Source organism: Cygnus olor, chromosome 3 (assembly GCF_009769625.2).
Source record: "Cygnus olor isolate bCygOlo1 chromosome 3, bCygOlo1.pri.v2, whole genome shotgun sequence".
NCBI lineage: Eukaryota > Metazoa > Chordata > Aves > Anseriformes > Anatidae > Cygnus > Cygnus olor.
In genome coordinates this window covers 118,287,605-118,299,938 of record NC_049171.1, presented here as the reverse complement: position 1 = coordinate 118,299,938, position 12,334 = coordinate 118,287,605, and the positions used below count along the sequence as shown (strand labels likewise).

General features: G+C 43.5%; 1 long non-coding RNA gene across 1 annotated transcript; it reads right to left on the bottom strand.

The window, feature by feature from the left end:
* Positions 1–1,367: 1,367 nt before the first annotated feature.
* On the bottom strand, positions 1,368–11,921 carry LOC121067714. Its single transcript, XR_005818403.1, has 4 exons — positions 11,840–11,921; positions 11,236–11,365; positions 3,877–3,940; positions 1,368–1,702 (listed from the first exon to the last, which is right to left on the bottom strand). It is a non-coding gene; the product is annotated as an uncharacterized LOC121067714 (long non-coding RNA).
* Between the last annotated feature and the right edge of the window lie 413 nt (positions 11,922–12,334).

Genomic DNA, 12,334 nt, shown 5'->3' with positions numbered 1-12,334 from the left:
TACGCGATTTCTACCAACATACCTGCAAGTGACAGTCTTTGCCAGTTGCTTGGTAAGTTTTTTCCTGGGTATGTGTCCATGTTTCAGCGCTGTCTGGCTCCTGTGAGCTTCAGCACTTGGGTCCAGGACCAGCTGTGCAGCTGTGGCCCCGTGAGCAACTCTTGAGCACACTGGTGGCCCTGTGAGCACATTGTCCCGTGAGTGCATGGGGCTGCAAGGGAGGAGGTCACTGGCAAACCCCAACATTTCTTAGGGGAAGCTGCTGGGGCCATGAGAGTGAGACGCAGCCCACCAGAGCTCGCCCATGAGTGCTGGTGGTCCCATGAGTGCTACTGTCACGAGAGTGCACATGGCCCTGGAAATTCCTATTTATAACCAACTGGTTTAAATTAGGCAAGGGGTGTCCCTCCCCTGGGACAAAACTGTTCACATTCATCTCCAGTGAAGACAGAACTTGCTTCCTGTGGCAGGACTGATTTTGAACCCCACAGAAATATGCAAATGAGACGGAGCAAAACTGTCACCTATCTTTAGATATCCTCAGGTGACAGAGAACTGTCATGTCCTCCAAGCAATACATCCTTTTCTTTGGCCTCCTGATGGCAAAGACTGCCACGAGCAGCTGGCACCAGCCTTTGCCTGTCTGGAGCATAAATACTGGCAAGAGCCAAAGTAAAACCTCGCTGCATGGCAGGGGCAGGTCACAGTTTCAGGGATAAGTTTCTCCTGCCACAAGAGTGCAAATGCAGTGGAACAGCCCCGGGCTCTGACAGCCCCAGCAAGGCATGCCCAGATGCAAGTGTGATGCGCCCATTCTGCACCCTGTGCTCCTTCTGTTGGAGACTACTCACAGGAGACAGCACGGGCAATCAGGAAAATATTTAAGGGGCTGGAATAGAAACCAAACGTTTTCAGGACATTTGGGACAAGCGAATAGGGTTACAGGATGTTGAATTTACATTCAATGCTCAGTGATGTTCTCTCAACCCTCAATTTCCTTCCTGCCTTTACCCATTTTGTGTGCCTGACTTCATGACACGTGCTGCCCCAAATGCCTCATATACACCGGGACATCTGCACACATACATGCACACATTCAAAAGCCATGCAAACCCAACAACAGCATGCAAGGAACTCTTTCTCAGCCCTACCTGCCAGCTATTCAGCCTGCGAGCAGCAGATGGCAGCCCCACTGCCATTCCTCCTTGCCTCCCCCCGGCTCAGACCGCCCCTGCAGACAGCACTTCAGCCCCTGGCAGGAGCAAATCCCACTCCTTCACACCTCTGCTGGGACTCTGGCACTACCCATTGCATCTGGTAATCGCCAGTGAAACTCTGTCTGCCCAGTGAAGTCTGGAGCTTCCCACCCTCCTTCCCTGCCGCAATGCCTGAGCTTTGTGAAATCACTGCCTGAATGGAAATGCCTCATGTGTGGACAGACTGTCACTGGCACTGCTACTTCCTCAGCCAAAGAGTGGAAAAAAAGGCTATTTACACCAAGATGTATCCTACGCCCAGCACTTTCGGTACTGCAGGGCTTTAGGCTTGCTCACTTACCTGCATGATTTGTTGGTAGGGAGCAACCCTCTCCTTGTGGAAACTTTGGACCCTGGTCTCTTGTGAATCTGTGCTGGTTTTATTTGTCGAAAAAAGAGAGATGTTCTGTGTGACGTCTGGTAATATTTTTCTGAGTGATATTTTCCTGCAGAATAAATAATCATTTGTCTGCATATCCCTTCCTCAGCCCCCCAAAACATTTCTCCTTGTACAGTCACTTATATAAGCACAGAATACAAAGGAGAATAAAAGGTTTTGCTGTTTCTTCGCACAAACGTATAGCAGAATACAGAACTACACCCAGGGGTTTTAGAAAGGAGAACAAAACAGGCTTATGAGGAAAACTGAGTCACAACTTTCTCTCAGCTGGCTGCCCCATGTTGTGAAACTCACGGCAAATAACACCTCCATGCCAAAGCACAGGAAGTTTTCCTCCCCCCTTATCTCCATAACCAGAAAAAAAAAACAAACTGAAAGCAACAATATTTATTTTCCATACTCCATTAGTAGCCCAGAAGCAATTCAAGCATATTACTAGAAACTGAACCCAGCTAATTAAAAATAATGTTCCAAACTACACTGCTGTCTTTTGCATCTGGAGCTGGCTGCTGCAAATAAACATACACAAAAACAAGGACAAATCACAATAAATCTAAGCAGACAGGTACAAGCAAATTGGTCTGTGGAAGTGACATGTCTCTCTGCTTAAATGTCTACTGCAACTCCCAAGGAGACATGGTAGGATTTAATCTAATTGGGTTTGCCACTTCCCTGCAGCTTAACGTGAGAATAACTGCAATTATATATGACTGTACTTAGCCCAGTACCAAAAATCCATTTATTAGGCTATTAGAATCTATAGAAACCAGGGGTTTGAGATCATTTAGATATGCTGGTTACATACTTGGCCTGCTAGTTATTCTGTGGTTACAGTTTCCAAATTGCTACTGATGAGGTGGCAGTAGAAAAGCAGATGCAGTTAAACATTTGAATGGATGGCTTAGAAGGGTTTTCTTCTTGCTCCAGAATCCGTAATAGCACCTTATATGTTGCCTTAGTGCTCTGCAAATCTCATAGTGTTCAGCAGGGGATTGGGAAACCAAGAGGTTGCTGAGGTTCAGAAATCTGTTCATCATAAAGCAAAGCACCTTTGCATGTGTGGGACCCCACAGAGTTGGCACAGCGTGGCATGGAAATATGAAAAGAATTATGTTTAAGGCCAGCCTTTGGGGGCGACAGAGGGAAGAGCCTCTGTTCTTCTTGTTTTGCAGCAATTGTGGGGCTGCAATTAGCAAGAAATGCAAGAAAAGCCATGGGGCCATTCCAAAAAAATTTGGTATCGCCACTCTCCCACCTGCTCAGTCTGCAAGCGGAGCACAGCACGATGAACCTGCAAACCCCATCCTTTAAGCTTTTGTCAGCTAGCACAACCATCATAAAATTCATCTTGCCAAACAGATGTTTTTTAATGAGGTAGTAAACTCTCACAATTTCATTTTTTTCTGCATCGTGGTAATTGCTGGGATAAAGGTGGATTTTCTTGGATGTCTGGAAAACTTCAGCTACAGCAATAGTACTCCAATGTACACACAGCAGGGGAAGGAAAAATAACAAATGGTTCTTCAGCTTATCCATGCTACAGTGAATGTCCCACTTTATGCTACTGCAGGGACTGGACTATGATGGTGGGGTCATACCTCTCCTCCCTGCCTCACAGCTAAACAGGGAAAAGTTACTTGCAGATGTCTTTCTTCTATGGCAGCAGTGTCCCTGCTAAGAGAAACCCCAGCCTCAGAGAATTTTGTATGGACAGCTACCCTAACATTGGACAAAAGGTGTTTTTGAAAATACTCAGCTTATCAGCCTAAACCAAAGGACAGTAAGATATTAAGCCTTCTGAGGCACCCTGTTAATCAAAAGTTATGTTTAATATACTTGTATCAGAGACCCTTAAACTAGTAGGAGAGCAGTGACTAAGTATTTTCTCTGAAAACCTTTAAATTGTAACTCAAATGGGGATATACTAAAATACTTCTGACTTGCAGCAAGACGCATCATGTACCATTACATTCAGAGACGCAGAAACGACCAGGATGAGCTCTCGAACGGCTGTAGTATATCACCCTAGAAGTGAATTCACTGCACTACACAACCTGATGCCACATGACAAAGTGTGACAGCTAATCTGTATTGCTTATGAGATATTGTTGAGATATGCTGAATATTTTCTAAACTGCTATCAGAAAACATATGTTCCCAAAGGGTAATGATACAGTGGGTCTGAATAACTCATAAAAATTATGAATGAAGTGTTCTCACCTTCATTTGACCTTTGTTACTTCTCCAGCAGACAGGGCTAAATGCATAGCATGCCAGAATGCATCTGAAGAAGAGACGGATGATAATAAGTAACTGTTAAGAGATGTTTACTCCACTGGCTCTATTAGTTCAGCTTGCTTGCACAGAAAGAATTTCCCTGCACATATGAACACAAGTGTAGATAAATAAAGGAAAATACCCAGGTTCATCTTTTCCAGCCTAAACTCCGCCAAGCAAGAGGCGCACACAGTGCTTTGTCAAAGGCTGAAGCCTGGGATGAGGCACAAGGAGCCATGCAGGAACCACGGAGCTGGGGGCCCTACTCAGTGCATCTCCAGCACCAGCTGGGAGCACTGACTCCACCTTTGACTGCAGTCTCGTTACAGAGGTACCTGGAGGCTTTCACTCTCCAGCTGCATTTTCCTCTCTGCGACACCTACAGCTGAGGTATAGTGGGCTACTCACTTTTTGCAGAAAGGTCACAGATCGTAAGAGATCTTTCTTGCATATGAAAATATGTCTGCGTATATTTTTTTAAATGTCAAAAGGAGAGCAATATTTTTCAAATGTCAACAGGCAAGCAGTAACTGTGCATCCTTGGAGACTTGTACAGGGCATACATTACAGAAAAAGAGGCTTTGGTCAACCAAGGGCATAAATTACAGAAAAAGAGGCTTTGGTCAACCAAACCAGAGAACCTTCTGTCCGTATGAAAGTAATGCACAGACTGGACAGATATCTGGCAGGAACGGTTTAAATGTAACCAGCACGTCGCAGGGTAGGAGGAGGGCTTCGTATTGGGGCTTGTAGCCTGCTTAGCCCACACCTCACTTCTGTCAATCCTTTTCTTCCCATCATAACCCATAGCTCTTGGCTTTACACCACACCCTGCTGGCAGGGTCTGAGCAGCTGGGAATGTCTGTTGGTCCAAGGGCATTCAATGGCTTTGGGAGCCATCCATCCCTTTCCCTTTCATGCTGTCTGGGTCAGATACTGCACCGACTTAACTGCCAGGCTATCCCAGATAAAGCTCTTGACGCTATTTCACTTCTGTAAACATATGACGTGAGGCCAACCAGGGATCAGCTGGGAGTTATTTCCAGTGGTCACTGGGATTCACAGCTCTGACATGCCCTTGATTTTCTCTCGTCTTTGACACTAAGGCCTTGAGTGCTTTTCAGGGCAGAGTTTTTCTGAGGCATTTATCAGCCTCCTTGTTTCATTCTGCATCACCTACCTCATCCTCATGCCAAGCCCTTGGGCACGATAGGCATGAAGAATGCGCAGCGTTTTGTCACTGAGGAAGCAGGTTTCCACACGCGCTGCTACACAATCTCAACAGATGCTACTAAGAAGGCTGAGCAGTGTCTTTCACAAAGTTATAAATTTCCTCGTGGTCCAGGCTGGGGCTTTCAGAGCCAGAGCTATGCACAAACACAAGGAAAGGACTCCAGTCCACGCTGGGAGCTCTCAGAGGAGCTCAGGTGGGAATTATGTTTGGGGAGCCAAGGGGAGGATGCCAACCAGGTGCCCAGGCTCACCCACAGAGCAGGACTGAGCGTAGTGGAAAAGCTAAGTGGGCGAAGGGCACTTCTGAGTACCAGCTCTTTCTGGAAGGACACAGTCAGGCGTGCATCACGACCATGCAGGAGCACCCCTCTCTCTGCTTCCTCCCAGCAGCCTGGTTTTTAACATTTGGAAGCAGCAGGGTGGAGGCAGGACACAGCGTTAATAACACCTGCCACCTAATTGAAGCTGTGCATGGGAGTCAGAACAGCAAATATGTTGCATAGGTGCTAAGGCACTGCAGATGATAAAAAGGCTCAAGGTAAAAGGGAAGGTGATCGTAAATGGGCACGAGCGAGCATCAAACACAAAGGAAGTTGTAATGAGAGCAGGAGCGTGGAGAGTGACAATTCAGCATGGAAAAGATAAAGCTGGAACAAGAACAGGATCAAGAAAGAGAGCAGAGAAAGGATGGGGAGGAAGAAAAATTTGAAATGGAAACGATGAAAATAGAATATGATTTCCAGAGGGAAAGAATAAGGGTGAATGGGGGTCCTACTGGGTCAGCCCATGCATATTTAGTCAGTTATAATAAGGTAAAATTGCTTCCTCATTACAAGGAAGGGAATGATGTTGATATGTTTTTGCAGTCTTTTAAAAAACTGTACAGAAGTTATAATTGGTGAGAGGAGGCATGGGCAGCACAGTTCAGACCTTGTTCAATGGGAAAACCCTAGAGGCCTATGCCAAGCTGGTTGATAATGACTGCCGTGACTATCAAAATTGTGCAGGGAGCTTTTCTGAGAAGGTATGAGGTTGACCCCAGAGACCTGCAGGGTTACACTCAGGTCTCCAAGGAAAGGATCTGATAACTCCTTTCCTGAATTGGCTGTAGAAATGACAAGTTTATTTAACAGGTGGATAGAAGGTGAAAAGACATCTGTATCTGTTTCTTTTTTTTTTTCTTCCTTTTTAAATGATGAAATTATCCTTAGGAGCAGCTTCTAGAAGATGTTCTGAAGGACTTGGAAGCCTGCTAGACAGACAATTCTTCTCTTACAATTGTCAGCCTATTAATCAGAGCAAATTTTTATGTGCATCCACAAAATAATGAGAGGAGTTGTGGGAATCCTACCTATTTCCACAAAGACCTGCCCTTTCTTTCAGAAGCAAACAGAAACAGACAACAGTACACAACTGCCTAAATCTTACAAACCACATTCTATTTCTTCAAGGACGTAATACAAAAAGGAAAAGAAAAAAAAAAACAACTCATTACCGGTATTATATATGCCAAAACTGCAGATATGGCACAGAGTATTAACAAAGAGATCAGTTACTGTGCTTACTTCAGCCATACACAAGTGCACTGTAAAAGCTTAACATAACCAAGCTCAGATAGAGTTTCTTAAAAGACCCTTAGTGCAAGCACTGAAGCCAGCCTCTGCTTCCAGAAGTCGGGCTGGTTTGCTCCTACTGGAAAGTATTAGCCAAGCCATGTCTATATTCCAGCTTGAATTCCCATTTCAAACAAAGCATGAAGTACTGAGAAGCGAGTGGCTGGAATACGAGACAGATATTATCCTCCACTTTCTTAAACATTTACTCGTCGTAACGAGCCTGTAAAATGCAATGCTGACTGAGCTACTGCACTCCCAAATTCCTTCCAGACTCCCAACTAAATTTCCTCTGGGCCTGGCAATGTTGTGTTGCTTCCTCTGGCACTTTGCTCCTGTGCCTTCCCCGCACTGCCTCAGGTCGCACCCTCCTGGCTGACCGGCACCGCTGGCCTGAGGCGACTGCTTCGCCCCAGGCTCTGGAGCCAAGGCTGAAATGAAGAAACATGCCCTGTGTCCAAACTCATTTTCTTTAATTTCTCCTTCTTCGCTATTGATCATTTTCTTTTCTGTTTTTAACTCATCTGTTTTCTCATTTACCTTCTGTTTCTAACACTCTCAGCAGTTTGTTTTTTATTTGCCTCTGACCCTCAATCTTCAAATTCCCTCTGAACCCGCACACCTTTTACAGCTCCTTACCTGCTAGCATCATTTGGGCTTTCATTTGATTGTCTTTTAATCCTGAAGCATTTTTGGCATGGGTAATATACTGCATTTTGGGGTGTGAAAATAGTAAAATGTTTTTTCCCTTGCATTCCTGCTTCTTTTGTAATTCCTATATACAAGTCCTACATCCCCTATAAAGATATCTGTGGAAGACTTAACACTACTTCGATCAAATCTCATTTTCCTCCTTGCACAAGGACACACATCCAGCAATCTGTCACATAGTAGAGAAACTGGGGTTAGGACAGTAGGGCTGGGGCTTCACTGATGTGAGAGGCAGCAGATTTTGGTCTAAGGGCATGTGTTGAACATTTCACTTCAGTATCCACCCATTGGTAGCTGTGTGCCATTCCCCATACGTACTCCCAACATAACACAAGATCTATTTCATGCATCTCTGGCTCCTTTTCTGTAAAAAGCATATTAAATAAAATGCTTTTTAACTAAGTGCTCTTGCGTGATGTGTGGTTGCCCATGAAACTACTAGATGGTTAAATGAAGCTAAATGCACAGTAAAATCAGCAGAACTCCACATTGATGCAAGTACCAGTACGTGTAGCCTGCCCTTTCTATTGCTCATTAACCTCTAGAATAAACGTATTTTAGCATCTGCTCTACTGCCAGCACTTAATCCTGTGGCTGTTGCATGTAAAAGAACAGGAGTCAACATTTAGAGAAAAACCTCAGAAAGCTTAAACAATTATCTCAGGCATCCCGGCGAGAGCTCAACAGTATCAGAAAGCTTTGGTAAAAGCACAAAAGCAGATCAACAGAACTTTTCATGAAGCAAAAAGATCACATTTCCATTGCTCATGAGAATGTACTGGCAGGATGATGTGATAGTCCATACTGGATGGTACAGCTTAAAGGTAGCTGTCATGGGGACCTCCGCATTCTGTACCGAGACACCTCAGAGTGGTTGGTTTCTTGACCAATTTATTCTTGAATCCACTCATCATGTAGGAGTTCTGACAGACAGAAATATTTTTTCAAAGAAAAACAGCACAGGATCTTGCCCTGTCTAATACAGTGGAGCTCTTCTCACTGATACCAGCTCACGAGCTGGCTCATCTATCGTTTAGCCCATGTTGAACAAGTATAAGCTTCACAAACGCGTCTTAACTAAAAGAAAGTGGCTTGTGTACTTTGTGAAGCTTAAACCAGTTCACAGAACATGTGCAGGGAAAGCACGTGGTTTTTAAGATTTAGAGCTAGGTTCAGGTACTCTTGTGGTTTGGGTGTTATCATTAAAGCTCAGTGTAACAAATATGGGGTTATTTTAATCTTCTATAACTGCATGAGATTCGGATTTTAATTGACTTCTTCCCTCCTGAACTCATCTCATAAAGTATACTAGGTATATCTGCTGAGTAAATAGAACACAATAATGTGTTTAAATGTTTGTCTAGAGAGTTACTTCCACCCAGAACTGAAAATCAATATAGCTCAGAGACATCTTTTGTTAATATAACTTTTTCTTTCAGCATGTTTCTAACACATTTAATATTTTTCAGTGTTATCTTGCTGGCACTGGAAGTCCAAGCCGTGTTGGCAGATCCCTGAACTGGGACTCCAGAGACATGGATTCTACTCTTGGAGCCATTTTTAACATCTTGGACAAGTAATTACAGCTCTCCAGGCCCTTATATCCATTCCAGCCATTCCCTTTTGGGCCTTGTTTCCGTAAAGATGTATGCATGTATTTGGTTGTACAAACTAGGAAGGTATTTAGCTAACTGCATGACTGTGAGCAGTCTAGTGACTTAAAGTTACTGGTAAATTCAGTGTTCAAGCCTTTGAAAGATGAAGTTTTGGATTGCACACTCTTAGACTGTGCTGAATTGGACCGACCTGCCTACAGAATTTGATGCTCCCAAAGTCAATCCAGCCTCTGTATGTAGCACCCCAAAAAAGCCAGTGGTTTTTGTAAGAAGGAATGCCAAAAATTCCAGCAAACTGTGGCAGTTGTGGAGCACTTTAGAATTAAGTAGCTCCACAAAACCTTAGCAGCAGGCACCTGAGAACAAGCTTTCAAAGCTCCCACAGATGACAGTACCAGTTTTCTTCAGCACAGTGGGCAGAGGCATTCACAGTACCCTTGTCTAACCTCAAAATCAGATTTCAAGCTTGAGGTTGGGTAGGGGGAAAGCTTCAAGTGAATTGCATCTATCTCTGGGCTCATACAAATAGCCTGAATTTGCTGCCCTGTACTGAATACTGTCAGGCTGAAAATACACATTAGAAAAATATGCTCCATTTCCCCCCGAAATCAGCCTATAAATAACATGTGTGGTCCAGAATGGCTCTCATCTCACATTAGGAATAGATGCTGTGGTGCAACAGTGACAACAACAAAGAGAGGGGAATTGGTTAAGTACTTTGGGGGTTAAAATCTGTGCCCTGAACAGTAGATTTTATGGCCAAAAGTGACTCTTCTGTAGTCTCATTTATTATTGCAAAAATGATTGGAACTGGGGACCATGACACTATTACCTGTTACTGCAGATTTATTGAAAATTAGCAATTCCATTTGTATCTATGAGATTTCAGGGATTATTCTGTTATAGACTAGAAAACTGATAGATTTATAACTGTGACGAATCTAGTTGTACCAACTAATAGAGCAAGTGAGAAAATTTAGAGGTTTGTACTCCGAAAGGAGTTAACCTCTGGATAAAGAAACATTTTTCAAGTAGCATCTGAGAAATTATTGGATCCATAAATTGTCACTGCTGTAGCATGAAAAATATCCATTTCCTGGGCTTTATGTTTTTGTTCAAGAAAGATACAAAAAGCAAAAGTTAGTACCAAAAAAAAAATAATTCACTCCACTCAGAGTCCTGCTGTAATTGCTACTGTACCTTTTGTTAACCCTTTGGCATATATTGGCAGAGCTTTCCCTGCTGGCCCTAAGGAAATTTTCGAGCTACGCATCTTCTAAATTCATTAACATTGTATTGACTTGGGTAAATTTGATCTAACTTTAGTTTTGATTTTTGTATACTCACTGGACTTCTTAAAAATTGAATCAAACCTTCCAAGGTATTAAATACATGCCAGGACATTTTGCATTTTTTTTTTTTGATATGAGAGATCTCTGACAGTGGGTGAGGCTTGTGTAATTCACTAAAATGATCTTAAAGCTCCAAACTCTTCTCTCCTAATGTGACACCAGCTGCCTGCCACAGGGATGCCCTGCACACAGGCAGCTTCTAGCAGCTATGTCGCCTGCTGCCACACACCTCTGTGGCCTCTACCACATGCTCCGTGACACCATACACCCTGTGGGCAACTGGACCAAAGGGTGGGCAACTGCTGCCGCTACCCTGCGTAGCCACAAGGAAGGCAAGCGTGGAAGGACTGCTCAGGCCCCAGCTGGTGGGGCAGGGCTGGAAGGGCTCATCAGGTGCTGCTGGCTCTGCGGGGACACACCTAGGGGACACGGGATTGGCAGTGCAGGGTGGAAGACAAAGAGTGAAAGCAACATCTAGCAATACAAAGACTTTGGCCTGCGGCTCTTAGGGGCACAAGGTTTGGCCAACCATGCCACCATGTTCCCCCCAGGACTCCTGCTGTAGGAGATGCTCTCCTTATCTCCTGTGCAAATTGACATGGTAAGCACTGTTTATACAAACCAAAGCATGTCCCTCAGACACCCAAGTACCACAAACTTGTGGCACAACATTTGAGCCTGGCTGAAATCATTAACAATACCATGATAATACATGAGGATGAGTTTTCCTGTCTCTCTAACGCAGGTCTGCAGGGCAAAGTAAAGCTCATACAGTACCCTGTGGTTGCTGAGAGCTCCACGGTTGGCAGCTAGAGCACACGGACCTAATCCCTGTCTTTTATCTGCTGCAGATGGGAGGCCAGCACTCGTAATACTGGCAGGACCAGATGCATGTCCACTGCCTCATCTGCAAGACAAAATGAGATGAAATGAATGTATACGCAGGACAGCTGTTAATTAAAAGAATAGCTCATTTTGGAGTGAAATACACCATTTGCCTTATTGAACAGCACAGAGCTGCTACCTCTGCATGGCTGCTTTAGCACTGATTATTGACTCTTAAGGAGGGAAGTTGGGTTTGCTTATAGACCCAGCAATGCTGAGTGAAATCATATAACTTCCTTGGGACTAACCCAACTTACAATTATGTTTCAGCTTGATAGTTGTAAGAATTCAAGCTTGGAGACCGGACTGGGAAGAATAATTTTTGATATTATTAACTTATTACTATTTTTGTTCAAATTACATATATAGATAAACAGATTTTTTAAATTACTTTTAAAATACTCCAAGGTTTAATATATCTCTAAAGCTACAGGTGCTAAGGTCTGAAAAAGAAAGAAACATTGAATTTCAGTTAAAAGTAATCCAGAGTACTCACACTTTTAAAGGGGAAGAAGAATGACAAGCATTTGCAATATGGACCACATCTCCATCCCAGTGGCATCAACAGATTTTGGTTATTAACTTTGGGAAAGAGGAAAATACTTTACCTGAGAATCTCTAAGGAAAAAAGCCCCTGAAATTATCCCACCATTTCACAATCATTAAGGCAAAAACAGAGCACGCAGAAGTTATTTATGATTCCATCATACCGTTATAACACTGCCTGTAACTTGAGAATAAAGCATTTCTAAGCATCCAGTGTTTGATGTGAGCCACAAACTGAGTTTCAAATGCCCAACAGAATTTTTATTTCTGCTTATTATTTAATACAGACTTACGTATGAGATACTTCCAGCTACCATTTGAAAAAAATAATTCTGAAAAAGAATACCTTCTTCCTGTATTCTACTACAAAAATGGTTCTGGATTTTTACCCCGGATAAATCAGCACAGTTCCAACGAAGTCTGAGCTATCGCCATTTACATCATC